The following is an 18,375-nucleotide window of genomic DNA, read 5'->3' as shown; positions in this document are numbered from 1 at the left end:
GACAAATGTCATTTGATATCGCTTATATGTGGAATCTTAAATAATTTTACAAATGAACTTATTTACAAAACAGAAATACAGTCACAGGTGTAGAAAACGAATTTATTGTTACCAATGGGGAAGGAAGGGAGAGAGAAACTGGGAGATTGGGATTGACATATACACATTACTATATATAAGATAGATAACTAATAAAAATCCTACTGTACAGCACAGGGGACTCTATTCAATAGTTTGTAATGACATATGGGAATAGAATCTAAAAAAGGTTGTATATATGTATATGTATAACTGATTCACTTTGCTGTGCAGCAGAAACCAATATTACATTGTAAATCAAGTATACTCCTATAAAACATAAATTAAAAAAATAGCCCTCCAAGAGAGTCTGAGGGTCTGGCATCGGGAGGAAGCACCCTCAAAGCATTTAACCTTGAAGGTCAGTGGGGCTTGAGTGCAGGAGTTCCACAGGGCTGGGGTAAACAGACACTCCACTCCTGGAAGATGCACACAAGTTTTCACATGCACTGGGACCCAACAGAAAGCGGTACCTCCAAAGGAACCTGGCCTACACCTACCTAGGTGTCTTGGAGGGTATCCTGGGGAGGCGAAGGTCTATTATAGCTCTCTGTGGAGGCAAGGACACTGGTAGTGGAAGCGCCAGGGAATATTGATCAGAGTGAGCTCTCCCAGAGGTCCACATTTTGACACTGACACCCGGCCCCACCCAACAACCTGTTAAAATGTGCTTCACAATAAGAGGTGTTTAAAAAGTGAACATATTCAGAGCAGTATCTATTTCTTAGAAAATCATGGCATATCTCACCACCTAGCTCAGTGCCTAACTTGTGATAAGGACTCTGCAAATATTTGTTGAATTAGTAGTTAGAGTTTGCTGATAGGCTTACAGGAGTCTTAATCAAGTTGTAATAAATTTATCCTGTATGGCCAGAAAGGGAAATGTTCTAATAAGTTATATGAAAGATTTAAGCATTTAAGTGCTAAACTTTATTTTAATCTTTTTAATGAGAACCATTGCAAACTTCCTTGCTTTAGTGTATTGAAATATATGATGTAATTTGATTTTTCTTTAAAAACTGGGGGCCATCTCTAAGAACACCCAGTATTGTGAATTGCCCGAGACAGAGCCAAAGATGTATATATAATTGTGTATGTGTCACAGCACCTATCAAGATAATGAGTCTGAAGTATATAGCTTGTTTCCTTTTTTATATTTTGCTTTCTTCTCTAAAAGTGGAATGACAAAGGTGTGGTTAAGTGCACTCCAGGACAAGGTAACATGATTGCTTTTTTTGAAACATAATGAGTAAATCAAAAGCCAAGCCAGTTGCCTACAAATTAAAAAAATAATAATAATAAGTAAAATAAAATTCAAAAAAAAAATGATGACGGCTAGTGGAGATGTTTTACAGGCATCTTAATTGTAACTAAAAAATTTCAGGTGCCACTGGACAGCATGTAAAAGAAAAAAAAATTGATGATGAAAGATTAATAAAATGGCAAAATTCTAACAAGCAAAAAACAAACAAAAATCCACACCAATATCAGGTGCAAAGTAGTATAATGAAGAAAACACTAAATTGGAAGTCAAAAGTGTTCCATTTTTATCACAGCTCAACTGCTTGGCTATGTAATTCTTGATTAGTCCCATGCTCCTCTCTGAATGTCAGTTTCCTCATCTGTAAAATGAAGTTTAAAATGCCTACCCCATAAGAGTAGGGGAATTAATGAAAGTGCTTTGATAAATGCAAAGTGCTTTACAAGTTAGAAATAGTATTATAGTAAGGTATCATTAGTGCCCTTTCAGGAAGTATTCCTGATGTTATCTGCTATTTTAGTATCAGTAACACAAGACAGCATACCTGTCTCATTGTCATCATTAAAGCTACACTTCACTCACACCTGCATTAAGTTGACTGATGAAATGTGAAGGAGCAGTATCCCTCACCACCTCAAGAAACTGTGCTGGTGTATGTTTGGGTCTTCTGGTCTCCAAATTCATCTTCGTAAAAAAAAAAAAATAAAAGGATATGTCTGCAAACAGAGCTGAAATGTTCCCCAAGCCCCCTGTTTTAATGAAAGTCTGGGGCCTTTTGCCTGTCTACTTCACTCCAATATAATAACCTTTTATCAGTTCAGAAATATCCTCTGGTCTAACTTCACATTAAATAACTTTGACATAGAACTACAAGAATTCAAAACAGAATGCAAAACTAACAAGTGTCTACAAGGAAAGATAACACTAAGATGGAACCACTGTACCACCTGGTGTCCACAGTATCCTTCCTTTACTAATTAATATTAATCTTTTAATTAGCAAGAATGGGCAATTTTGTAAAGTTATCTCTGTAATACAAGTAACTAAAAAATACCAGTTGACGGCTTCCCTGGTGGCACAGTGGTTAAAAATCCACTGGCCAATGCAGGGGTCACAGGTTCGAGCCATGGTCTGGGAAGATCAAACATGCCGCACAGCAACTAAGCCCATGCACCACTACTACTGAGCCTGCACTATAGAGCCCGTGAGCCACAACTACTGAGCCTGCATGCCACAACTACTGAAGCCCTCACGCCTAGATCCCATGCTCTACAACAAGAGAAGCCACTGCAATGAGAAGCCCGCACACCACAATGAAGAGTAGCCCCCACTCACCAAAACTAGAGAAAGCCCGCTTACAACAACAAAGACCCAATGCAGCCAAAAATAAAATAAATTAAATTAATTAATTAATTAAAAAATACCAGTTGAATCCATTTTAACACTGTCAGTGTCTAGAAAAGAATGAACACTTTGGTAAGTTTGTAACTCTGGTTTGCCTTGTATGGGATTCTCCCTCCAGATGGGGGTAGTCCTGCAAGACTCCTTGCTTGATGACAGTGGTCAATGAAGGAAATATAAGAGCTAAGATATGAAGGATGAAGTAAAGAAATGGACTTGGGAGGAAAGACGCTTCAGGCTGATAGATCAGTATATGCAAAGGAAAATTTACAGGGGAGGGTATTCTCAACAATTAGGTTCCTAGAGGAGAGTGGTGGGATATGAAGTTGAAGAAGTAGAAAGGGACAAAGGCTTAAGTGCCTCATGCATTACACTAAGGATTTTGTATTTTATCTTTATAGTGATGGGGAGTCACTGAAGAGTTTTGAGTGATTAATATGCTAAAGACATCGCTCTGGACGGTGTGTAGAGATTGGGTTGGAGGGAGCTGGCAGCAGAGGCAGGGAAAAAAGGAAAGAGGCTGGTGCGGTAGCCCAGGCAAGAGCTGTCAATGGCCTATATTAATAAAGTGGCCAGAGGGATAGTAAAACTGACCAGACTTGCCAACAGTTCATAACTAGGGAAAACTCCCAAGTTTATGACTTCAGTTCTATGTCATTTAGCAAGGTCCACCAATTTCATGCACATCATCTCTAACTGTGCTTCATATAACTTCACTAAGATAATGGAATGAGCATCCTGAATCAGGAGGTGGCACATTAATCACTTGAATATTTCAGGTTGTTTCTCCATTAAACACACATCGGGCTTTTTTTTTTCACTCAGCATAATTTTATCAAAGTTGTTTGTGTATCATTAGTTCATTACTTAAAGGACAAACAGAGATGAACAATAAAATAACTGAAATGAAAAATACACTGGAAGGAATAAATAGCAAAATAAATTAAGCAGAAAAAAACAAATAAGTGAGCTGGAAGACAGAGTGTTGGAAATCACTGCTGCAGAATAGAATAAAAAAAAAAGAATCTATAAAAATGAGGGCAGATATCAAGGAGGGGAGGAGAGAAGATGGCGGAAGAGTAAGATGAGGAGATCACCTTCCTTCCCACAGATACAGTAGAAATACATCTACACGTGGAACTGCTCCTACAGAACACCCACTGAACGCTGGCAGAAAAGGTCAGACCTCCCAAAAGGCAAGAAACTCCCCCCATACTTGGGTAGGGCAAAAGAAAAAAGAAATAACAGAGACAAAAGAATAGGGACGGCACCTGCACCAGTGGGAGGGAGCTGTGAAGGAGGAAAAATTTCCACGCACTAGGAAGCCCCTTCATGGGCAGAGACTGCGGGTGGCAGAGGGGGGAGATTCGGAGCCATGGAGGAGAGCGCAGCCAAAGGGGTGTGGAGGGCAAAGCGGAGAGATTCCCGCACGGAGGATCAGTGCCGACCAGCACTCACCAACCCGAGAGGCTTGTCTGATCAGCCGCCGGGGCGGGCGGGGCTGGGAGCTGAGGCTCAGGCTTCGGTCGGATCGCAGGGAGAGGACTGGGGTTGGCGGCGTGAACACAGCCTGAACGGGTTAGTGCACCACAGCTAGCCGGGAGGGAGTCCGGGAAAAAGTCTGCAGCTGCCGAAGAGGCAAGAGACTTTTTCTTCCCTCTTTGTTTCCTGGTGCACGAGGAGAGGGGATTCAGAGCGCCGCCTAAATGAACTTCAGAGACGGGCGCGAGCCGCGGCTATCAGCGCGGACCCCACAGCAACAGGGGCGCAGAGGAAAAAGTGGAGTGATTCCCGCACAGAGGCTCGGCGCCGAGCAGCACTCACCAGCCCAAGAGGCTTGTCTGCTCAGCCACCGGGGTGGGCAGGGCTGGGAGCTGAGGCTCAGCTTCGGTCAGATCGCAGGGAGAGGACTGGGGTTGGCGGCGAGAACACAGCCTGAAGGGGTTAGCGCACCACAGGTGGCTGGGAGGGAGTCCGAGAAAAAGTCTGCAGCTGTCGAAGAGGCAAGAGACTTCTTCTTGCCTCTTTGTTTTGCGGCGCGCAAGGAGAGGGGATTCAGAGCGCCGCCTAAACGAACCCCAGAGACTGGCGCGAGCCACGGCTATCAGCACGGACCCCAGAGACGGGCGTGAGACGCTGGGGCTGCTGCTGCCACCTCCAAAAATCCTGTGTGCGAGCGCAGGTCACTCTCCACACCACCCCTCCCGGGAGCCTGTGCAGCCCGCCACTGCCAGGGTCCAGTGATTCAGGGACAACTTCCCCGGGAGAATGCACTGCGCGCCTCAGGCTGGTGCAACGTCATGCCGGCCTCTGCTACCGCAGGCTCGCCCCACCTCCTCTGTACCCCTCCCTCCCCGCGGCCTGGGTGAGCCAGAGCCCCCGAAGCAGCTGCTCCTTTAACCCCGTCCTGTCTGGGCAGGAAACAGACACCCTCAGGTGACCTACATGCAGAGGCGGGTCCAAATCCAAAGCTGAACCCCGGGAGCTGTGTGAACAGGGAAGAGAAGGGGAAATCTCTCCCAGCAGCCTCAGAAGCAGCGGATTAAAACTCCACAAACAACTTGATGTGCCTGCATCTGTTGAATACCTGAATAGACAACAAATCATCCCAAATTCAGGAGGTGAACTTTGGGAGCAGGATATATTAATTTTTCCCCTGTTCCGTTTTTTTTGTGAGTGTATATGTATATGCTTCTGGGTGAGATTTTGTCTGTATAGCTTTGCTTTACAATAGCTTTATTTTACTTCACTATATTATAGCCTCTTTCTTTCTTTCTTTCTTTCTATTTTTTCTCCCTTTTACTCTGAGCCGTGTGGAGGAAAGGCTCTTGGTGCTCCAGCCAGGCATCAGGGCCGTAACTCTGAGGTGGGAGAGCCAACTTCAGGACACTGGTCCACAAGAGACCTCCCAGCTCCACATAATACCAAATGGCAAAAATCTCTCAGAGACCTCCATCTCAACATCAAGACCCAGCATCACTCAATGACCAGCAAGCTACAGTGCTGAACACCCTATGCCAAACAACTAGCAAGACAGGAACACAGCCCCATCCATTAGCAGAGAGGCTGCCTAAAATCACAATAAGGCCACAGACACCCCAAAATACACCACCAGACGTGGACGTGCCCTCCAGAAAGACAAGATCCAGCCTCATCCACCAGAACTCAGGCACTAGTTCCCTCCACCAGGAAGCCTACACAACCCACTGAGCCAACCTTAGCCACTGGGGACAGATACCAAAAACAACGGGAACTACGAACCTGCAGCCTGTGAAAAGGAGACCCCAAACACAGTAAGGTAAGCAAAATGAGATGACAGAAAAACACACAGCAGATGAAGGAGCAGGGTCAAAACACACCAGACTTAACAAATGAAGAGGAAATAGGTAGTCTACCTGAAAAAGAATTCAGAATAATGATAGTAAGGATGATCCAAAATCTGTGAAATAGAATAGACAAAATACAAGAAACGTTTAACAAGGACATAGAATAACTAAAGAGCAAACAAACAGTGATGAACAACACAATAGATGAAATTAAGACTTCTCTAGAAGGAATCAACTGCAGAATAACTGAGGCAGAAGAACGGATAAGTGACCTGGAAGATAAAATGGTGGAAATAACTACTGCAGAGCACGATAAAGAAAAAAGAATGAAAAGAACTGAGGACAGTCTCAGAGACCTCTGGGACAACATTCAACGCACCAACTTTCGAATTATAGGGGTCCCAGAAGAAGAAGAGAAAAAGAAAGGGACTGAGAAAATATTTGAAGGGATTATAGTTGAAAACTTCCCTAATATGGGAAAGGAAATAGTTAATAAAGTCCTGGAAGCACAGAGAGTCCCATACAGGATAAACCCAAGGAGAAACACGCCAAGACACATATTAATCAAACTGTCAAAAATTAAATATAAAGAAAACATATTAAAAGCAGCAAGGGAAAAACAACAAATAACACACAAGGGAATCCCCATAAGGTTAACATCTGATCTTTCAGCAGAAACTCTGCAAGCCAGAAGGGAGTGGCAGGATATACTTAAAGTCATGAAGGAGAAAAACCTACAACCAAGATTACTCTACCCAGCAAGGATCTCACTCAGATTTGATGGAGAAATTAAAAACGTTACAGACAAGCAAAAGCTGAGAGAGTTCAGCACCACCAAACCAGCTTTACAACAAATGCTAAAAGAACTTCTCTAGGCAAGAAACACAAGAGAAGGAAAACACCTACAATAACAAACCCAATACATTTAAGAAAATGGGAATAGGAACATACATATCGATAATTACCTTGAATGTAAATGGATTAAATGCTACCACCAAAAGACACAGGCTGGCTAAATGGATACAAAAACAAGACCCATATATATGCTGTCTACAAGAGACCCACTTCAGACCTAGAGACACATACAGACTGAAAGTGAGGGGATGGAAAAAGATATTCCATGCAAATGGAAATCAAAATAAAGCTGGAGTAGCAATTCTCATATCAGACAAAATAGACTTTAAAATAAAGACTATTACAAGAGACAAAGAAGGACACTATATAATGATCAAGGGATCGATCCAAGAGGAAGGTAAAACAATTTTAAATATTTATGCACCCAACATAGGAGCACCTCAATATATAAGGCAAATACTAACAGCCGTAAAAGGGGAAATCAACAGCAACACAATCATAGTAGGGGACTTTAACACCCCACTTTCACCAATGGACAGATCATCCAAAATGAAAATAAATAAGGAAACACAAGCTTTAAATGATACATTAAACAAGATGGACTTAATTGAAATTTATAGGACATTCCACCCAAAAACAACAGAATACACATTTTTCTCAAGTGCTCATGGAACATTCTCCAGGATAGATCATATCTTGGGTCACAAATCAAGCCTTGGTAAATTTAAGAAATTTGCAATCGTATCAAGTATCTTTTCCGACCACAACGCTATGAGACTAGATATCAATTACAGGAAAAGATCTGTACAAAATACAAACACATGGAGGCTACACAATACACTACTTAATAACGAAGTGATCACTGAAAAAATCAAAGGGGAAATCAAAAAATACCTAGAAACAAATGACAATGGAGACAGGACAACCCAAAACCTATGGGACGCAGCAAAAGCAGTGCTAAGAGGGAAGTTTATAGCAATACAAGCCTACCTGAAGGAACAGGAAACATCTCGAATAAACAACCTAACTTTGCACCTAAAGCAATTAGAGAAAGAAGAACAAAAATACCCCAAAGCCAGCAGAAGGAAAGAATTCATAAAAATTAGGTCAGAAATAAATGAAAAAGAAATGAAGGAAACAAGAGCAAAAATCAATGAAACTAAAAGCTGCTTCTTTGAGAAGATAAAAAAGAAATTGATAAACCATTAGCCAGACTCATCAAGAGAAAAAGGGAGAAGACTCAAATCAATAGAATTAGAAATGAAAAAGGAGAAGTAACCACTGACACTGCAGAAATACAAAAGATCATGAGAAATTACTACAAGCAACTCTATGCCAATAAAATGGACAACCTGGAAGAAATGGACAGATTCTTAGAAATGCACAAACTGCCGAGACTGAACCAGGAAGAAATAGAAAATATGAACAGACCAATCACAAGCACTGAAATTGAAACTGTGATTAAAAACCTTCCAACAAACAAAAGCCCAGGACCAGATGGCTTCACAGGCGAATTCTATCAAACATTTAGAGAAGAGCTAACACCTATCCTTCTCAAACTCTTCCAAAATATTGCAGAGGGAGGAACACTCCCCAACTCATTCTACGAGGCCACCATCACCCTGATGCCAAAACCAGACAAAGATCTCACAAAGAAAGAAAACTACAGGCCAATATTACTGATGAACATAGATGCAAAAATCCTCAACAAAATACTAGCAAACAGAATCCAACAGCACATTAAAAGGATCATACACCATGATCAAGTGGGGTTTCTCCCAGGAATTCAAGGATTCTTCAACATACGCAAATCAATCAATGTGATACACCATATTAACAAATTGAAGGAGAAAAACCATATGATCATCTCAATAGATGCAGAGAAAGCTTTCGACAAAATTCAACACCCATTTATGATAAAAGCCCTGCAGAAAGTAGGCATAGAGGGAACTTTCCTCAACATAATAAAGGCCATATATGACAAACCAACAGCCAACATTGTCCTCAATGGTGAAAAACTGAAACCATTTCCACTAAGATCAGGAACAAGACAAGGTTGACCACTCTCACCACTATTATTCAACATAGTTTTGGAAGTGTTAGCCACAGCAATCAGAGAAGACAAAGAAATAAAAGGAATCCAAATCGGAAAAGAAGAAGTAAAGCTGTCACTATTTGCAGATGACATGATACTATACATAGAGAATCCTAAAGATGCTACCAGAAAACTCCTAGAGCTAACCAATGAATTTGGTAAAGTAGCAGGATACAAAATTAATGCACAGAAATCTCTTGCATTTCTATACACTAATGACGAAAAATCTGAAAGTGAAATTAAGAAAACACTCCCATTTACCATTGCAACAAAAAGAATAAAATATCTAGGAATAAACCTACCTAAGGAGACAAAAGACCTGTATGCAGAAAATTATAAGACACTGATGAAAGAAATTAAAGATGATACAAATAGATGGAGAGATATACCATGTTCCTGGATTGGAAGAATCAACATTGTGAAAATGACTCTACTACCCAAAGCAATCTACAGATTCAATGCAATCCCTATCAAACTACCACTGGCATTTTTCACAGAACTAGAACAAAAAATTTCACAATTTGTATGGAGACACAAAAGACCCCGAATAGCCAAAGCAATCTTGAGAACGAAAAATGGAGCTGGGGGAATCAGGCTCCCTGACTTCAGACTATATTAGAAAACTTCAGTAATCAAGACAGTTTGGTACTGGCACAAAAACAGAAATATAGATCAATGGAACAGGATAGAAAGCCCAGAGATAAACCCACACACATATGGTCACCTTCTCTTTGATAAAGGAGGCAAGCATATACAGTGGAGAAAACACAGCCTCTTCAATAAGTGGTGCTGGGAAAATTGGACAGGTACATGTAAAAGTATGAAATTAGAACACTCCCTGACACCATGCACAAAAATAAACTCAAAATGGATTAAAGACCTAAGTGTAAGGGCAGACACTATCAAACTCTTAGAGGAAAACATAGGCAGAACACTCTATGACATACATCACAGCAAGATTCTTTTTGACCCAGCTCCCAGAGAAATGGAAATAAGAACACAAATAAACAAATGGGACCTAATGAAACTTAAAAGCTTTTGCACAGCAAAGGAAACCATAAACAAGACCAAAAGACAACCCTCAGAATGGGAGAAAATATTTGCAAATGAAGCAACTGACAAAGGATTAATCTCCAAGATTTACAAGCAGCTCATGCGGCTCAATAACTAAAAAACCAACAACTCAATCCAAAAATGGGCAGAAGACCTAAATAGACATTTCTCCAAAGATATACAGATGGCCTACAGACACATGAAAGAATGCTCAACATCATTAATCATTAGAGAAATGCAAATCAAAACTACAATGAGATATCATCTCACACCGGTCAGAATGGCCATCATCAAAAAATCTAGAAACAATAAATGCTGGAGAGGGTGTGGAGGAAAGGGAACACTCTTGCACTGTTGGTGGGAATGTAAATTGATACAGCCACTATGGAGAACAGTATGGAGGTTCCTTCAAAAACTAAAAATAGAATTACCATAAGACCCAGCAATCCCACTACTGGGCATATACCCAGAGAAAACCGTAATTCAAAAACACACATGCACCCGAATGTTCATTGCAGCACTATTTACAATAACCAGGTCATGGAAGCAACCTAAATGTCCATCGACAGATGAATGGATAAAGAAGTTGTGGTACATATATACAATGGAATATTACTCAGCCATAAAAAGGAACGAAATTGAGTTTTTTGTTGAGACGTGGATGGATCTAGAGACTGTCATACAGAGTGAAGTAAGTCAGAAAGAGAAAAACAAATATCATATATTAATGCATGTATGTGTAACCTAGAAAAATGGTACAGATGAGCTAGTTTGCAGGGCAGAAGTTGAGACACAGATGTAGAGAATGGACATATGGACACCAAGGGGGGAAAACTGCGGTGGGGTGGGGATGGTGGTGTGCTGAATTGGGCGATTGGGATTGACATGTATACACTGATGTGTATAAAATTGATGCCTAATAAGAACCTGCAGTATAAAAAAACAAACAAAACAAAACAAACAAAAAAATGAAGCAACTGATAAAAGATTAATCTCCAAGATTTGCAAGCAGCTCATGCAGCTCAATAACAAAAAAACGAACAACCCAATCCAAAAATGGGCAGAAGACCTAAATAGACATTTCTCCACAGAAGATATACAGATGGCCTACAGACACATGAAAGAATGCTCAACATCATTAATCATTAGAGAAATGCAAATCAAAACTACAATGAGATATCATCTCACACCGGTCAGAATGGCCATCATCAAAATATCTAGAAACAATAAATGCTGGAGAGGGTGTGGAGGAAAGGGAACACTCTTGCACTTTTGGTGGGAATGTAAATTGATACAGCCACTATGGAGAACAGTATGGAGGTTCCTGAAAAAACTACAAATAGAACTACCATACGACCCAGCAATCCCACTACTGGGCATATACCCTGAGAAAACCATAGGTCAAAAAGAGTCATGTACCAAAATGTTCATTGCAGCTCTATTTACAATAGCCAGGACATGGAAGCAACCTAAATGTCCATCGACAGATGAATGGATAAAGAAGATGTGGCACATATATACAATGGAATATTACTCAGCCATAAAAGAAATGAAATGGAGGTATTTGTAATGAGGTGGGTGGAGTTAGAGTCTGTCATACAGAGTGAAGTAAGTCAGAAAGAGAAAAACAAATACAGTATGCTAACACATATATACGGGATCTAAGAAAAAAAAAAAAAAGGCCATGAAGAACCTAGTGGCAAGACGGGAATAAAGACACAGACCTACTAGAGAATGGACTTGAGGATATTGGGAGTGGGTGGGGTGAGATGTGACAGGGTAAGAGAGTGTCATGGACATATATACACTACCAAATGTAAAATAGATAGCTAGTGGGAAGCAGCCGCATAGCACAGGGAGATCAGCTCGGTGCTTTGTGACCACCTAGAGGGGTGGGATGGGGAGGGTGGGAGGGAGGGAGATGCAAGAGAGAAGAGAAATGGGAACATATTGTATATGTATAACTGATTCACTTATTTATAAAGCAGAAGCTAACACACCATTGTAAGGCAATTATACTTCAATAAAGATGTTTAAAAAAAAAAAAAATGAGGGCAGCCTCAGAGAACTCTGAGACAACATTTAACGCTCCAACATTCTCATTATAACGGTCCCAGAAGGAGAAGAGAAAGAGAAAGGGCCTGAGAAAATATTTGAAGATATTACAGACAAAAACTTTCCTAACATGGGAAAGGAAACACTCACTCAAATCCAGGAAGCACAGAAAGTCCCATACAGGATAACCCAAGGAGGAACACACCGAGACACATATTAATCAAACTGACAAAAATTAAAGCCAAAGAGAAAATATTAATTGCAACAAGGGAAAAGCAACAAATAACAGAAAGATCAGAGCAGAAATAAATGAAATAGAGATAAAGAAGGCAATAGCAAAGATCAATGACACTAAAGGCTGGTTCTTTGAAATGATAAACAAAATTGATAAATCATTAGCCAGACTCATAAAGAAAGAGAGAGGACTCAATTCAATAAAATTAGAAATGAAAAGGAGAAGTTACAATGGACACCACAAATATACAAAGGATCTTAAAAGACTACTACAAGCAACTATACACTAATAAAATGGAAAACCTAGGAGAAATGGACAAATTCTTAGAAAATGCAATCTCCCAAGAATGAACCAGGAAGAAATAGAAAATATGAACAGACAAATCCCAAGTACTAAATTTGAAACTGTGATTTAAAAACTTCCAACAAACCAAAGTCCAGGATCAGATGGCTTCACAGCTCAATTATATTAAACATTTAGTGAAGAGTTAACATCTACCCTTCTGAAAATTTTCCAAAATTTACAGAGGGAGGGACACTCCCAAGCTCATTCTATGAGGCCGCCCTCACTCTAATACCAAACCAAAGATATCACAAAAAAAAAAGAAAAAGAAAATTACAGGCAAATATCACTGATGAACATCGATGCAAATATCCTCAACAAAATACTAGCAAACTGAACCCAACAACACATTAAAAGGATCATACACCATGATCAAGTGTGATTTATCCCAGGGACACAAGGATTCTTCAATATATGTAAATCAATCAGTGTGATACACTACATCAACAAATTGAAGAATAAAAACCATATGATCATCTCAATAGATGCAGAAAAACTTTTGACAAACTTCAGTACCCATTTATCATAAAAACTCTCCAGAAAGTGGGCATAGAGGAAACACACTTCAACATAATAAAAGCCATATATATCAAACCCACAGAAAACATTCTGAATGGTAAAAAAGTGAAAGCATTTCCTCTAAGATCAGGAATAAGACAAGGATATCCACTCTCGCCACTATTATTCAACATAGTTTTGGAAGATCTAGCCACGATCACCAGAGAAGAAAAAGAAGTAAAAGGAATCCAAGTGGGAAAGAAGTAAGGAACTTCCCTGGTAGTCTATTGGTTAAGAATCCACCTTCCAATGCAGGGTACGTGGGTTTGATCCCTGGTCGGGGAACTAAGATCCCACATGCCACAGGGCAACTAAACACATGCACTGCAACTAATGAGCCAATGTGCCACAACTAGAGAGCACACATGCTGAAACTACTGAGCCCACGTGCTCTAGGGCCACAACTCTAGCATGCCACAACTAGAGAGAAGCCCGTGCGCCACAAAGAAGAGCCTGCACACTGCAACAAAAGATCCCACTTGCCAAACCTAAGACCCAATGCAGCCAAATAAATAAATAAATATCTTAAAGAAAGGAAAAGAAAAGAAGTAAAACTGTCACTGTTTGCAGATGACATGATACTATACATAGAAAACCCTACAATTCCTAGCAGAAAATGATTAGAGCTTATCAATGAATTTGGTAGTTTCAGGATACAAAATTAATACACAGAAACCTCTTGCATTCTGATACACCAACAACAAAAGAGAAATTCAGAAAACAACCCCATTTACCATTGCATCAAATAGAATAAAATACCTAGGAATAAACCTACCTAAGGAGGCAAAAGACCTGTACTCAGAAAATCATAAGATACTGATGAACGAAATCAAAGATGACACAAACAGATGTAGAGATATACCATGTTCTTGGATTGGAAGAATCAATATTGTCAAAATGACTATATACCCAAAGCAGTCTACAGATTCAATGCAATCCCTATCAAATTACCAATGGCATTTTTCACAGAATTAGAACAAAAAAATTTACAATTTGTATGGAAACACAAAAGACCCTGAATAGCCAAAGCAATCTTATGAAAGAAAAACGGACCTGGAGGAATCAGGCTCCCTGGTTTCATACTATACTACAAAGCTACAGTCATCAAAATGGTATGGTACTGGCACAAAAACAGAAATATAGATCAATGGAACAGGATAGAAAGCACAGATATAAACCCACGCACCTATGGTCACCTTATCTATGACAAAGGAGGCAAGAATATACAATAGAGAAAGACAGCCTCTTCAATAAGTGGTGCTGGGAAAACTGGACAGCTACATGTAAAAGAATGAAATTAGAACACTCCCTAACACCATACACAAAAATAAACTTAAAATGGGTTAAACACCTAAATGTAAGGCCATACACTATAAAACTCTTAGAGGAAATTGTAGGCAGAACACCCTTTGACATAAAGCACAACAAGATCTTTTTTCATCCGTTTCCTAAAGTAATGAAAATAAAAACAAAAATAAACAAATTGGACCTAATTAAACTTAAAAGCTTTTGCACAACAAAGGAAAGCATAAAACAAAAAGACAACCCTCAGAATGAGATAAAATACTGCAAAGAAAACAACCAACAAGGATTAATCTCCAAAATATAAAAACAGATCATGAAGCTCAATATCAAAATCAAACAATCCAGTCAAAAAATGGGTGGAAGATGTAAATAGACGTTTCTCCAAAGAAGACATACAGATGGCTAAAAAGCACCTGAAAAGATGCTCAATATCACTAATTATTAGAGAAATGCAAATCAAAACTACAATGAGGTATCACCTCACACCAGTCAGAATAGCCATCATCAAAAAATCTACAAACAACTAATGCTGGAAAGGGTGTGGAGAAAAGGGAACCCTCCTACTTTGTTGGTGGGAATGTAAACTGGTACAGCCAGTATGGAGAACAGTATGGAGGTACCTTAAAAAACTAAAAATAGAACTACCATATGATCCAGCAATCCCACTCCTGGGCATATATCCAGAGAAAACCATAATTCGAAAACATACATGCACCCCAATGTTCATTGCAGCACTATTTATAATAGCCAGGACATGGAAACAACCTAAGTGTCCTTTGATGGAGGAATGGGTAAAGAAGATGTAGTACATATATACAATGGAATATTATTCAGCCAAAGAAAATAACAAAATAATGCCATTTACTGTGACATGGATGAACCTAGAGATTGTCATACTGAGTGAAGTAAGTCAGAGAAATACAAACTGATATTGTTTATATGTGGAATCTTAAAAAATGGTACAAATGAACCTATTTACAAAACAGAAATAGAGTCACAGGTGTAGAAATCAAACTTATGGCTACCAAGGGGGAAGCGGGGGGAGAAATAAATTAGGAGATTGGGATTGACATATACACATTATGTCATATACACGTCATATATAAATGTGACATATACACGTTTGCAGTATATAAAACATAGGTAACTAATAAGAACCTACTGTATAGCACAGGGAACTCTACTCAATGGTCTGTAATATCCTACATGTGGAAAGAATCTAAAAAAGAGTGGTTATATGTATATGTATAACTGATTCACTTTGCTGTACAGCAGAAACTAACACAACACTGTAAATCAACTATACTCCAATAAAAATTAATTGAAAAAAAAGAAAAAATATCAGTTGCAATCATCACTATTTTGAAAAAAAAAAAGTTAATATGTCCAAAACCACACACTTGATTCCCTACCCCCATAAAACTTGCTTCTCCCCCAGTCTTCTCATCTGAATAAATGTCATCACCATTCATCCACTTGCTCGGGCCTAAACCTAGGAATCATCATTGATTCCAATTTTTTCACACTGCCCAATTATGTAGAAAATCATCTAAATCTTAACGCCAAAGCAAATACAGAATCCAACTGTTTCTTAACACTTTCATCCAAGTCCAAACCAACATTATTTGTTGCCTTGGCTACTTCTGCAGTCACTTAGCATATCTCCTCATATCCACTCTTGCCCCATAAGGTCCATTGTCCACAGTTAAACCACAGTCATCCTTTTGAAATAGAATTCAAATAATATTTCTCAGACCAAAACCCTCCAGTGGCATCTCAACACACTTAAAATAAAATCCAAACTCCTTACCATGGTCTACAAGGCCCTTCATTATTTGCCAATTTCTGACCTCTAAGACTGGTATTTTTGTTATTCTTTGAGCATCCCATCTGTAAGACTTTGCCCTTGCTTTTCACTCAGCTTGGAACACTCTTTCCCCAGACCTTTTCATGGTTTGATTCCTCACATCATTCAGGTCACTGCTCAGATAGCACTGACTCAGAGAGGCCTTCCCTGACAATCCTATCCGAAATAGCTACTCCCCATCATACACTCCCTTTCCATATTTTATTTTTCTTCCTAGTGTTTATCAATACTTAAAATTATATTGTATGTTTGTCATTTGTTTATTTTTGCCTCTATTCACAATAATGATATGTATCCCTTGTTCACTCTCTCCTCTGTCATAGGTATATGACAGATCTCAAGATGAGATTAGGGCCCACTCTCTTCTCTTCTATTAAGGAAAAGATATGGAGACCAGAAAAAAATCTACTTAAAGCCAATGCCACACATGAAGGTGTCTGAAATATAGATTCCCATACCTCTTGTAATGTAAGCTAAGCTCAGAAAGCATAACAATTACAAGACTATTATTTCCCAAAACTATCAGGGACAAAATAATGTCAACAAGGAATACATACTTCCCTCATGTGAGACTAAACTCTGTCCTGGGAAAAATTAATGCTCTGTTTGGTAAGGTGTGCTTACTTCTTAGGTAACTAATGATGAAATTATCCATGGCTTTCACTGGTGGTGTGTATGAATTGGAATCAGAACACCCACCACTCACACAAAGGACCAGAGCCCACTCCTTTTCTTTTATGGTAGGCACAAGGCAGAAAATTTTTATTATCAACCAACCAAAGCCTGAGGTACTAGAATTTGCAAAACAAAAACAAGGGAAGGAGATTATAGAAAGGGTGGGACACCAGAACTAAAGATACAGTAAGTCCCCTACATACGAACGAGTTCCAGTCTGAGAGTGCATTTGTAAGTCCAATTTGTTTTTAAGTCCAACAAAGTTAGCCTAGGTACCCAACTAACACAATCGGCTATATAGTAATATACTGTACTATAATAGGTTTATCATACTTTCCACACAAATAATACATAACAAACAAACAAAAAAATAAAGGAAACATTTTTAATCTTACGGTACAGTACCTTGAAAAATACTGTAGTACAGTACAACAGCTGGCATACAGAGGCTGGCATCGAGTGAACAGGCAAAAAGAGTTACTGACTGGAGGAGGGAGGAGAGGTGGGAGATGGCAGAGCTGAAGGATCATCAGCACTAGGAGATGAAGGGCAAGATACAATTTCACTCATGCCTGACATTGATGGAACGCACGTTAGCATCTTTGAAAGTTCATAACTTGAAGGTTCATATGTAGGGGACTTACTGTATTTCTAACATATTTCACATGAAGAAACTTGATAAAAGTCACAACTCAGGGTTTGAACTCAGAACCGTCCTCACTAAAGCTCATGCCCTTTCTACTGTATTCTAATCCCATTTCATTATTGATTGATAAGAGCCAAGATGCTTTAGTTGAAAGAGCAAAGAATTTTCAGTCAAAAACACCTTGTTCCAAACCCAGTTTTTTATTCCTTCTATCTTAATGACCTTAGACCTATCACTTTTTAAGTCTTAGTTGCATCATCCAAGAGGTAAGAATATCAGCTCTGTCTCATGGTACCATTGTATTAAATGAAATAATGTATGAAATGAAAGGGTTTAACGTAGCACAGGGCACATATTAGGTCCTTGATAAATGGACTACTACTAGTCTTACTACTATTTTCAAAATGTACCTGGCATAATAAATAGTATATATTATACAGTGATTTAATGGTAGTTAATGTTATTAAGGAGTTTGTTGTCAGAACAGAGGCTATGTTTATATCTTGATGTTGCTATTGCCTAACTGCATATCCTTAGGTAAGTCATTTAACCTCTCAGAGCCTGGAGATAGGTGTACCTCAAGATTCCTTTGAGGCTTAGATAATTCAGACAAAGTACTTAAC

This window comes from Eschrichtius robustus, chromosome X (genome assembly GCF_028021215.1).
Source record: "Eschrichtius robustus isolate mEscRob2 chromosome X, mEscRob2.pri, whole genome shotgun sequence".
In the NCBI taxonomy this organism is placed as follows: Eukaryota; Metazoa; Chordata; class Mammalia; order Artiodactyla; family Eschrichtiidae; genus Eschrichtius; species Eschrichtius robustus.
The sequence above is the reverse complement of the archived record's forward strand: the minus strand, read 5'-3'. Positions refer to the sequence as shown.